Here is a 10,425-nt window from a genome sequence, read left to right on the forward strand (position 1 = left end):
CTGGAGGCCCTAGAAGCTTCATTTATAGCGGTGGGATAAAATTACATGAAGGAAAGAAAAACTGAAATTGCAACATAGTCCTTGTTTTTTGCTAAGAGGACCTCGAACAGAAAAGCAGAACGCGATCCGGTCCTCCTCCACCGACGGTGCTTGTCCTCGATGCCGCAGCCGTCGACCATGCCGCCGGGGATTACACCACTTGGGGCAAGGTCGCCGATGAACGCCGCGGTGAGGTTGATGAAGATCCTCCAAACTGGCTCATTGGCCTGGAGGAAGAAGAGCCGCAGGAGCCGGGAGCTCCGCGGTGCGAAGGGGCCCCTTTGGCCAGTTGGAGCAGCGGCGCCATGAAGCCATTGCTTGGATCCTTCGCCGGAAGAAGCTTCAACGATCCCCGGAGCTCGAGATCTAGCCGTCGCCGAGCCCTGGCCTCCACCATGGCGACCAGATCCGGCAAGATCGGATCGAAATCGAGCTCCACCGAGCTTATTGGTTGGAGGTGTAGAAGAGATCTCCTCCGCTGCTATTCCCTCCGACCACCGGAGCAGCATAGAGAGGAGAAACTCCGCCACTGGCCGGCCCGAGCTGCTCGCTAGCTCCGACCACCAGACCCTCCAGGTACACGGCATGACGCCAGACCGGCAACCTGCCAAACGACGAAAACCTAGACTACTATATATAGAAGGCCGGCCTCCTCTCCCCCAACGCCTCCGGCCGGCAGAGCCGCCGGAGGGGAGAGGGAGAGGAGCCGACGAGATCTCAGGGACTCTGAAGGTACTGTAGAGGGGTGAGAGGGGAGAGGGGGGGGGGAGGAATAAGGTATACTAGATTTAGATGTGCGCCTTGGCGCACGATCCCGTGAGATTCCTGTGTAGGTGGTAAAGTGATAATGAATCTTGTTAGGGATGTTTTTCAAAATGCAGTTACAACGTAAATTATAAACATAAATATAAACATTTATATACAACCAGAAAATCAGGATAAAAATATATTATAGGAACTAACAGTTGTTGAACGAAGGAACACCAATATCATCATCCACAGAGGTAGTAGGGGCGCGCCTTCATGCCGAACTTAGAGCATGTCTAACGGGCCCCTTAAAACCCGCCCACCCCGTAAAATTCTGGCGGGATACGGGGTGAGCGCGGTTCGGGCCGTCTAGCAGGCCCCGTATTCGGGTCGGCCCATTTCGGCGGAATACGGGGTCCAGGAAATCCGCACCGCCGCCCTCTACTTATACTGGGCGAAGCTGCGAGTGAGGGGTTAACCCCTCACTCGCAACCCTAGCTCCGCCGTGCGCCGCCGCGTCCCCGCTTAGCTCCGGCGAGCAATCCCGCAAAGCTCGCCTCCGCATTTTCCCCGCCGCAGCCCATGTCTTCTCGCCGGTCCAGTTCCGCGTCGTCCGCTAGCAGATCGAAGCGATCCCGCTCGCCGGACACCGTCGAGGAGACGTGGCAGCGCCAATGCAAGAGCTCCGCCGCGGGGAGTCATCGTGCGGCGTGCCGGTACGCCGGCGCGCTTTACGTGCCGCTGTCGCTCCGTGAGTTCGCCGCGGGCGGGCGGTGGTACAAAGAAGATCCGTCGCTCAAGCCGATGAGCGGCAGCGACTTCGAGAAGTGGCGCTCCGAGTGGGAGCGTGACCACGCGTCGAAGGCGGCATGGGCGGCGCTCATCGACAGCACAAGCGGCGGAGGAAGCGGAGGAGATCCGCGAGCCGGCGAGGAGGAAGCGGAGGAGGCAGAGGAGGACGCGGCGTTCCTGCAGGCGGTGGCCGCATCCGAGAAGGATGCCGCCGAGAAGGCTCGGGCGGAAGCAGAGGAGGAGGCGGCGGCCATCGCCGCCGTCCGGGAATTCGAGGCGCGGGAGATGTAGGATCTCGCAATGTATGTATGATCCGTAGTATGATCAATGAAGATGAACTATCGATAAATTTCCTGGGGTTTAAATTTTTAAAAATACGGGGCGAAATACGGGGTCTGCTAGACATAATGGTTCTTCTGTGAACAATTTTTCGATACGGGACGAAATACTCGCGTTATACGGGACAGAGGAATACGGGACCTGTTAGACATGCTCTTATGTAAGAAGATGATATTACGTTTGGAAGATTTTACAAAAGAAAACCGATAGGTTGAACTTACACAAAATTACAAACATAGTAGAAAATGATTATATTAGAGGCGAACTTTGGCGCGTGTTCCCTGACTTCACACTGGTAAACGATTTCGCTATATTAACCATGTCTGAAAATCTATTACGAGTAGGCGGTAAGTGTAGAAGACACAACACTTAGTCACTATAAAAGGAACTTCTACACACATAGGTATCTACTTCATATGTAGAGACCAATCATAAAAGAAAGGGAATTTAACAAAAAGCTAAACTGAAGCTAAATAAAACAAATGGTGAAGAACACAAGCTTAATTAATGTTTATTACATCCTTTGTCGGACGTAGGGGGTAGGATAAGTTGCAAGGAAATTATGAGGTATTCTCTTCGAACATATCTTAATTGATTCAGAGTCACTTAAATTTAGATAATATGAAATAATTTGTTGTAAGGAGAAAGCATATATATGTACAAACAATGGCAACTCTACAAAATATGTTTACGGTACAACCAACGGCGTAGCCCCTAGCAGAAAGGAAAAAAAAATCACTGCCGCGCGGTCTGATCCAGCCCACATGGCCACAAGGATCATTTGTCTATTTCTCACCTGTGAGCCTCGAATGCACGGATACGAACAACATTCCTCTTATCTCTCGTCTGTGAAAGCGGCTGATTGTTTGGCGGTGTGCCCCATGAGCGGTTGGGATGACCAGCCGCCGGTGGCGCTGGCCGCTGGGTGGCGCCGGCGGTCTACTGGAGACTCGTTCCTCTTGTCCAGGCCGCACGTTGTGCAGCTCAGCAGCACGGACTCACAGCTCGAGCTACCCTCCGGCCGGCCGGCGAGGCGGAGGCCAACCCTCTCTCTGTCTCGCGATTTCCATTTGGTAATTCTCTTGTCCCACTTGCGGTTCTTGATTTGCTAGTTCTCATTCTTGCATCTTAGAATCAGGGAATTTTCAGGTATAAAGAAACGAAGATCTGATCTGTAGTGAAAAGGTTATATTGCAGAAACTAATGAGAAGTAAACAATTGATGAACTTCCTTGACAGGTCTAGGACATGTAGCATGATATTGTTCTTTGTATAAATTGTGTGGTAGACATCTTATCCAACTATTAAAAACATCCCTAAGAAATCGAAGGTTATGATCTCTTTGTGATTATATGACGATGGAATTTTACAGGAGTAGCCAATTAGTATAGGACAAGTGCAATCGATAATTTACATCAACCTCTATATATACAGAATACAACCGATCAATTTTCTGAACCAAAATATTACAAAATTCTGTATTACTGTAGAAAACAAGGGAGAGCAATAAGGGAGAAGGGTGGGGATTGATAACATCTTGCATCAGGTTGTCGCTGTCTGTCTGCAGTGATTGCCCAAAGATGCAGCCTGACAGACTACTCAACTTCTCATCGTTTACTTGAGCTGACTAAAAAAGAAATGAGTACACAACATGGCATAAACATTAAATAGAAGAATATCCCCTTGCAGCATAATTAAATTCTCATCAAACAACTTGTAGGTATATATAAAAGAATCTGCGTACCATAAAAAAAATATGAAGTGGAAATAGTGATCGCTTATCTACGATAGCTGTGTGACATACCAGAAATAGTGATCGATTCTCAAGTAGACATACCATATCTGGTTTCCATTGCACTGGTAGTGTAATCCAAATTTAAATACAAGCTGGAAGCGAAAAATGACAATAATTGGTTTTCTCTTTATTTCTTCAATTAAAAAGCAAAAGACAAAAAGAAAAGGAAAAACCAATGGTGTGCTGAAAACCTGAACATACACTATAAGATGGAGAAAACTGCTTCAAAATAAATTATGCTACCAATATGCTTTACAGACTTTGGATGCAGATCACTGATATACACATGCATGATTTTTCAAAAGCTAGGCAAGTTTCTATTAGAACCCGAACAAGTAAAATCTGCTACAAAATTTATATGGTTACAAACTACATCTGGTACTCTTAACTTGCACAAGAGATATAAACATGCTAATAATTAGAAAGCTAGGAGAGGACGGATGCTCGGAGACATACTCAACCAGGCTGCAAACAAAAATGGTGAATAATCCATCGAAAAAGCCTCAGGACGCAATTGACCACGATAGAGAGAATGCTACAAATTATGATGACCGACCATATTAATCCGCAAGTACCACTATAAGAGCTGCTAAAAATAATGTGAATAATCATGTGTTTCAGCTGACACCAACCGACACCGGTCCCACTGTACATATCTCTGAAAACAACCTAGTTATTAGGGCCCCATTAGAGAATTGGATAATTTTAGAAAGACTAAGAACTATACATGCAGGCTACTCTCATTTGATTCAACAGGTTGAATGTGAGAAAATATGAGTTACCCAAAACTTTAGAAATATATGACCAACTTTTGTGCAAGAAGTCGAAGGCACATCTATGCCACTGTTGCATGCAGCCTCAATATTGACAGTGAAGGTCCGGGAGATAAATAGTCAACAAATGAGTAAATAAGGAGCAGGGAGTACAACCTAACAACCTTAGATGAAGTAGGAGGAGATGTACCTCGTGAGCTTGCAGACAATGTGACATGCTTCATAGAAAGAACTGCAGAGCCAAAGAATATTTGAGTAAAATCTCACGAGTTAGTGCTTCATATAATGAAACCAAGCCAAACCCATTTTAACAAAATTCCACTACAGTTTTAGGACATGTACAAAGAACAAAATCTACAATGATGGAATAAGTAACAGTTTTGGTATAAAAAAACAGGGCGAACAGTATATAGCAGTGTCCAGAGCTACCAATCCTGTTAAAAGCATAAATAGTGATCCACTTAATATTACCGCATAAGTATGACAACTATTAGTTGACATGTGGAAGCGAGAGAAAAAAAACAGGGTCCGTACATTAAAGTATTAAACAGAACTGTCATCCTATTAACTCCAGATAAGCTGCCGTTTTCTCATAACTGAAGTCGGCTTGAAAGCAAACCCTCTACGAGGACAACATGAACCAGTAGACATGCAAGACTACAAAAAGCCATGTGGGCAAAGATGTAAACATGTAGATTTCAAATTCAGAGTTCAAAATCAATATCAATTGCAAAAATAAAATAGTTGGATGTTATCCATGGGAGGAATTTCAGTTTTCCTATGCTATCTAACATATTACTTTCTATATTTTATAAGCACCATAAGCAAAGTACACCTTGCGAGGCTATTTACAGGCTCATGACACATACAGTAGTTCTGGGTGGATTGAAATACCAAGCACATTATGGGAAAATGTTCATATGTCTCTGTTTTGTGAATAACCAAACAAGCTATTTAGCAAACCACTGAAACAAATCAGTCATAACAAACTTTCCGTATAGAAATAGCACTAAACTGCCTTTCATTTATATTTCTTTAGTAGCAACAAACTTTTCATATAGCAAGTTCTAGCAAACAGGAAAATAAAAGCAATCGAGGAACTGCAAGCACAATAGAACCACCACATAACTGTTTTTAAGTTAAATTATCAAACACCCAATCATATTTATTTTTTATCCCTACTGAACCAAAACATCAAAAATTCAAAGCACAATATGAAATCCTTTGGAGGTACCCACACAACAACTTTCAGTACAGATACACAAACACGCATGGGTAAAAGAATATTCAAAGACATACATTAAGCATCAAATTTATATAAAAGCAACATCAACAAAGCCTATATAGAGAACATCCATGATTCATGAAGTTCCTTACCGAACTGATAAGTACACCTTAGTGTGTTGAACTCATATTCAGTACACACCATCCTTTTGAAACACGTCCCTGGGAGTACTGTGACAACTGGTTGGCGAGGATACTCTCCATTCATATCCTACCATGGGATGCAACCATTAAAAATATCAAACCTTTGACAACTCAGCTAACAGCCTGTTTGGTTCGTGGGAATTAGAAATAGGGAATGGGAGTTTACGGTATGGTGAGTTTTAATCCCTTGATTGGTTGGATGGAATGGAAATTAAGAAGGGAAGTGGAAAGGGAATTCACGTGTTAAACTCCCACATATCTCTTACCTAGGGGGACCCTGGTAATTGAGGCCGGGATAGGGAATTGGCGTTAAACTCCCATTCCCCTTCCCTGCTCTTGCCAAACACGCTGTAATAGAATGTTTAATGCATTCAGTACCTTGAAAACTTTAGACCATAAAAACTGTAGTTGGATTATTCACCCAGTAGATATTATGGATCGGAGGGATTAAAATTTTACAGTACTGGTAGACCTGCAACAGTATTTGTGTGACTTTGCCGAACTGATAAGTACACCTTAGTGTGTTGAACTCATATTCAGTACACACCATCCTTTTGAAACACGTCCCTGGGAGTACTGTGACAACTGGTTGGCAAGGATACTCTCCATTCATATCCTGCCATGGGATGCAACCATTAAAAATATCAAACCTTTGACAACTCAGCTAATAAAATGTTTAATGCATTCAGTACCTTGAAAACTTTAGACCATAAAAACTGTAGTTGGATTATTCACCCAGTAGATATTATGGATCGGAGGGATTAAAATTTTACAGTACTGGTAGACCTGCAACAGTATTTGTGTGACTTTGCCCCCCCCCCCTAAACCATTACATTCATATTATGCATCTTGCCTAGTACAAAACAAATAGATACACTTGGTAAAAACGATGGGTCTGGCTCGTTTATGAAAACTGAGGTATGCAAGCAACATAAAGGAGAAAACAAAAGATGAAAGAAAGCAATATGAAGGACTGACCATTATCAGTATGTGTAGCTTTGATTTCCGACTTGGCCACCGGATGTGACACCGAGCCTCCAGCGTCAATGAATCTAGGCCTGAAACACAGGCAAGGAATGTTGAGGTACGAAGAACTAAACCAATCTCGTAACGGGGTAGAAGACTTTGTTATGTGGCGATGTAAACATGAAGACAACACTCAAATCCATCGGTAATTATGTGGCTATGTAAACAACATAGTAGCCATCACTAAGATTTTCTGTAGGCACATACAGACTACCATATGTCAGTACACAGGATACCAGTATATGGTTAATCATGAGAGTTGCGAGGTACATCAACCTAAGTAAAGTAAACATTGCAAGTCGATGCTTTTTGTTTTTGAATATGAAGGAATCAAACTTCATGTAATATCAAGGCAGATTAATCAATCTTATATTTTGGAACCATGAATTGAGTCAACTGCTACTTGTGTTCTCAATCAAAATTCAAACTAATCCTAGAACTACTTATTTATATGAACCAGATCCAGAGAATTTATGTGCTTATTCATAAATTCAAAACTAAGAACCATTATCTCCACAAAGACGTTACTGATGCAGAAGGGGAAACTAAAAATATCCTTAGTCTGAGCTTATTGATGCACAAGTTGATCCTATCAGCAAACCCTCACCTCACTTTTGACCTGCTACTGCGTCAATTATAATTATCCACCAACATCCCTAATCCTATTAGACCATAAACTGCTACAAAAATATATGTGAGAGAAAAAATAAAAATATATAAGTGAAATTGCAATTAGGTCGCTACTCGTTCTGAGCCAGCGAGTTTGCAGTGATTTAACATTCCTTTTAGCAACTCTTTGCTTGATGAGATTCTGCAAAAGTAGAATCATGCAAGTGCCACGTGTATACTGTAATATGCCTCTTTGAAACAAAATTAAATAAATCCAGCAAAGTTAATAGATGGAATGTTGCAGCGTGACAAAAATTTGGAAACAAGGGGTTAAGGAAACCTGAAAAGGATCTATTGGAAGTAGAGGCCATGATGCCGGCTTGGGACTGGACTTCTCTTGTATGCCTCTGGCGACAATGACAATGTTGCACAGACCGCGGCATCACAACCCTTCACTGGCAAGAATCAAGCACACACAAAAAACAATTAATTCCCAGTTAGATCATAGAAATATAACAAAACGTTTTCACTTATCCAATAATTTTCGGGGGACAGTCAAGCAAGGATGCTAATCCACCATCCAATGTTCACACATGATTTTAATACCTCAAAGAAAGTGTAAAGAGACAAAATGGGAACCGGGGGGTTTACCTGGATGCGCAAGTGGCCTTATTCTAAATGAATTTTCAGATAAGGGGATGAGGAACACCAACTCTGACAATAAAAACATAGAGCATCATACATCAAGATAGAAAGGTGGAGTTTAAAAGATACGTAGTTAAAATCTGATGGTGGAGAGGTAAGGTAATGATCTCATATACCTAGGAACGGAGTGCATATACAGAGGTTCACTGGCATCGACAACTTAACCTGGCCGAGGCCAACCACCTCCACGCACTGCAGGGACAAAGAGGACCTCTGCACATTACATTGCAACCTGATTTGTTTTCTTCGTAGGAAAATGCTGGCCATGCCCATCGGACTTCATCTGTTTCTTCAGATAAAGGTCTTCTCCTTCGATGTTTTTTGCCATATTTAATGCTACTGGAATCTGAAATACAGTTAATAAGTAAAATGAAACCATGCATCTTTTCCCAATATGGGAGAATCTACAAGTAATTCCTATGTTGAAGATATCATATGATGGTACTAAAGAACACACAGTCACTATTTCATACCTGGTTTGTAAATTGTAAATGACCTAGAAAACCTGAATTGACTTGCAGCAGATTTTTGCATTATGGTGATATCTCCTGCCAACACTATTTTGAGTTCCTTCTGGCTGAAATTGATTTGCTTCGAAGTCACCTGTACAAGTATACCAACAATTTGATTTAGCTTTCAAATATGAAACAATCAATTATCTAGTCCAGACATTGCACAACTCTCACTTTCTGCTCCTCCTCTTTATCCTGCAGCCGGGCTCTCCTTCTTGGTCTCTGCCTCATATTCCCCTTGCAGCCGAGCACCGCGCCACCGCTCCTCGGAGAAGGCCACCGGGAGCGGCCTGCTCTTCCTTCTCATGACCTGCTAGGATCAGAAACCCTAGAGCATCAGAAACCTAGAGCAGAAGGGGCTCGAGCTGAGGACGAAGGTGAGGAGGAGGGACGTTCAGGATTGGGAGGGAGCGCTAGGGTTTTCACCCGCTGGTGCAGCCGCCCTGGCGAGCAGATGCAGCGATCACTGCTCACCACGGAGCTCCCGCTCGTGAAGCGCTCGCCCCATGGCGTTCTTCTGTTGCTCGCCCGTCGAGGCAACCGGCATGTGGAGGAGACCCGCAGGCAGCGCGACGGGCTGCTCGCCCGACAAGGCGGTCGGCGAGGCGCGACGGGTTGCTAGCCGGCGAGGCGGAGCGCGAGATCTGCTGGAGACGCTATGGTATTTGGAGGAGGATGTGGAGGGATTGGGGGAGAAGAGAGAGATGAGGGGATTGGGGGAGACGGGAGGATTGGGGGAAAGGAACGAGTCAGGACTCAGGACGTGGAGGGATTGGGATTGGGTGTGGAGCTGCCCAATAGAAACCCTCTAGGATTTTCACCCACGAGGGATGTATCCTCATTGCATCCACCCAGGCAACTGACAATATGGACCATCTAGAACAAGGGTCCACACGCAGTGACAGGCGGGTAGAACCTCGCCGTTTCATGTTTTGATCTAGCAGGCAGTAAAAATATCTTACCTGAAATGGACGGCTGAGATGCTCCAGTTGAAAACATCCTGTGGTTGAGATGTTTAAAGCGTTGTGAGGCCCCCCATCTAGAACAAGGGTCCACACGCAGTGACAGGCGGGTAGAACCTCGCCGTTTCATGTTTTGATCTAGCAGGCAGTAAAAATATCTTACCTGAAATGGATGGCTGAGATGCTCCAGTTGAAAACATCCTGTGGTTGAGATGTTTAAAGCGTTGTGAGGCCCCCTATGGGGAGCATCGTTTATACCTTTAGATTCACCTCTTGGTGTACCGCATCGTCGGAGTTTCTTCTAAATGGCATCTCCGGCTCCAGCATGAACATGACAGAAGGTCTTCAGGGTGACCTGTCATCTCCTTTGATGTTTAACATCATCATTGACCCAGTTCAGCGTGTGTTGCAGATTGCCACATAATCAAATCTCATGGCCCTCTCGCCAGTAGGTACACCAATCTCCGAACCTCCATGCACCTGGATGATGTTGTCATTTTTCTCGAAATGGAGACGAAAGCTGCCGCCTCTACATTGATATAGATACAAGCCAAACCCGCCTAGCTCCCTCCAGGAGCCTCAACCCCGACGCCATCCTCACCTTTCCTCATCCAGCGCCTTCCACAGCAGATGGGTCGTGCTCCCTTCTGCGGACGAAGAGGCGGGAGGAGTCCCAGGGTGACCGCTGTCGACGGCTGC

At 44.6% G+C, this 10,425-nt stretch overlaps 1 long non-coding RNA gene across 6 annotated transcripts; it reads right to left on the reverse strand.

Moving 5' to 3' along the window:
- Positions 1–3,318: 3,318 nt before the first annotated feature.
- LOC124649637 lies at positions 3,319–9,169 on the reverse strand. Of its 6 annotated transcripts, none has more exons than XR_006986720.1 (10): positions 8,939–9,169; positions 8,726–8,855; positions 8,369–8,598; positions 8,199–8,261; positions 7,888–8,002; positions 6,891–6,970; positions 6,460–6,528; positions 6,291–6,384; positions 5,862–5,979; positions 3,319–4,716 (listed from the first exon to the last, which is right to left on the reverse strand). It is a non-coding gene; the product is annotated as an uncharacterized LOC124649637 (long non-coding RNA). The 6 variants fall into 6 exon arrangements; XR_006986722.1 differs by having other exon boundaries at positions 3,319–3,803; positions 4,675–4,716; positions 6,291–6,528; XR_006986724.1 differs by having other exon boundaries at positions 3,319–3,803; positions 4,649–4,716; positions 6,291–6,528.
- Between the last annotated feature and the right edge of the window lie 1,256 nt (positions 9,170–10,425).

This window comes from Lolium rigidum, chromosome 4 (assembly GCF_022539505.1).
Source record: "Lolium rigidum isolate FL_2022 chromosome 4, APGP_CSIRO_Lrig_0.1, whole genome shotgun sequence".
Taxonomy (NCBI): Eukaryota; Viridiplantae; Streptophyta; class Magnoliopsida; order Poales; family Poaceae; genus Lolium; species Lolium rigidum.